A 2,448-nucleotide genomic window follows, 5' to 3' on the forward strand; every position below is an offset into this window, starting at 1 on the left:
AACTGTGGGTAAAGTTTGCGGGGCACGGGCGGAAAGTTGAATTTTTGGATGAAAATGCGTATTTTCATACTTTGAAATTTTCAGGCGTGTGTCAGACTTCCAGGCGGGTGCAGCCGCCGGAGGTGTACCGGGGACGCTTCCAGGAGCCTGGGGGAGATTTTCTGGAAGAGTGCTTGGGACTTAGTGCAATTTTTTAGAAAATCTCGATTTTGTGAAAAATGTCACATTTCCCCTACTACCACCACAGGGGGGCGTCAATATGTTGTAAGGCACCCCAAGGCAGTGACCTAAATGCGGGTGAAGTTTGCGGTGCACGGGGGGAAAGTTGAATTTTGGATGAAAATGCGTATTTTCATACTTTAAAAATTTCAGGCGTGTGTCAGACTTCCAGGCGGGGGCAGCCGCCGGAGGTGTACCTGGGACGCTTCCAGGAGCCCGGGGAAGATTTTCTGGAAGAGTCCTTGGGACTTAGTGCAATTTTTAGAAAATCTCGATTTTGTGAAAAATGTCACATTTCCCCTACTACCACCACAGGGGGGGCGTCAATATGTTGTAAAGCACCCAAGGGCAGTGACCTAAATGCGGGTAAAGTTTGCGGTGCACGGGGGGAAAGTTGAATTTTTGGATGAAAATGCGTATTTTCATACTTTGAAAATTTCAGGCGTGTGTCGGACTTCCAGGCGGGGGCAGCCGCCAGAGGCGTACCGGGGACGCTTCCAGGAGCCTGGGGAAGATTTTCTGAAAGTGTCCTTGGGACTTAGAAATATTTTGAGAAAATCTCGATTTTGTGAAAAAATGTCACATTTCCCCTACTTCCACCACAGGGGGGCGTCAATATGTTGTAAAGCACCCCAGGGCAGTGACCTAAATGCGGGTGAAGTTTGCGGTGCACGGGGGGAAAGTTGAATTTTTGGATGAAAATGCGTATTTTCATACTTTGAAAATTTCAGGCGTGTGTCGGACTTCCAGGCGGGGGCAGCCGCCAGAGGCGTACCGGGGACGCTTCCAGGAGCCTGGGGAAGATTTCATGAAAGTGTCCTTGGGACTTAGAAATATTTTGAGAAAATCTCGATTTTGTGAAAAATGTCACATTTCCCCTACTTCCACCACAGGGGGGCGTCAATATGTTGTGAGGTACCCCAGGACAGTGACCTAACTGTGGGTAAAGTTTGCGGGGCACGGGCGGAAAGTCGAATTTTGGATGAAAATGCATTATTTTCATACTTTGAAAATTCCAGGCGTGTGTCAGACTTCCAGGCGGGGGCAGCCGCTGGAGGCGTACCGAGGACGCTTCCAGGAGCCTGGGGAAGATTTTCTGAAAGTGTCCTTGGGACTTAGAAATATTTTGAGAAAATCTCGATTTTGTGAAAAAATGTCACATTTCCCCTACTTCCACCCCAGGGGGGCGTCAATATGTTGTGAGGTACCCCAGGACAGTGACCTAACTGTGGGTAAAGTTTGCGGGGCACGGGCGGAAAGTCGAATTTTGGATGAAAATGCATTATTTTCATACTTTGAAAATTTCAGGCGTGTGTCAGACTTCCAGGCGGGGGCAGCCGCCGGAGGCGTACCGAGGACGCTTCCAGGAGCCTGGGGAAGATTTTCTGAAAGTGTCCTTGGGACTTAGAAAAATTTTGAGAAATTTCCGATTTTGTGAAAAATGTCACATTTCCCCTACTTCCACCCCAGGGGGGCGTCAATATGTTGTAAAGCACCCCAGGGCAGTGACCTAAATGAGGGTGAATTTTGCGGTGCACGGGCGGAAAGTCGAATTTTTGGATGAAAATGCGTATTTTCATACTTTGAAAATTTCAGGCGTGTGTCAGACTTCCAGGCGGGGGCAGCCGCCGGAGGCGTACCGGGGACGCTTCCAGGAGCCTGGGGAAGATTTTCTGAAAGTGTCCTTGGGACTTAGAAATATTTTGAGAAAATCTCGATTTTGTGAAAAAATGTCACATTTCCCCTACTTCCACCCCAGGGGGGCGTCAATATGTTGTAAGGCACCCCAAGGCAGTGACCTAAGTGGGGGTGAAGTTTGCGGTGCACGGGGGGAAAGTTGAATTTTTGGATGAAAATGCGTATTTTCATACTTTGAAAATTTCAGGCGTGTGTCGGACTTCCAGGCGGGGGCAGCCGCCAGAGGTGTACCGGGGACGCTTCCAGGAGCCTGGGGGAGATTTTCTGGAAGAGTCCTTGACACTTAGAAAAATTTTGAGAAAATCTCGATTTTGTGAAAAATGTCACATTTCCCCTACTTCCACCCCAGGGGGGCGTCAATATGTTGTAAGGCACCCCAAGGCAGTGACCTAAGTGGGGGTGAAGTTTGCGGTGCACGGGGGGAAAGTTGAATTTTTGGATGAAAATGCGTATTTTCATACTTTGAAAATTTCAGGCGTGTGTCGGACTTCCAGGCGGGGGCAGCCGCCAGAGGTGTACCGGGGACGCTTC

This window comes from Ranitomeya variabilis, unplaced genomic scaffold (genome assembly GCF_051348905.1).
Source record: "Ranitomeya variabilis isolate aRanVar5 unplaced genomic scaffold, aRanVar5.hap1 Scaffold_519, whole genome shotgun sequence".
Classification (NCBI taxonomy): Eukaryota; Metazoa; Chordata; class Amphibia; order Anura; family Dendrobatidae; genus Ranitomeya; species Ranitomeya variabilis.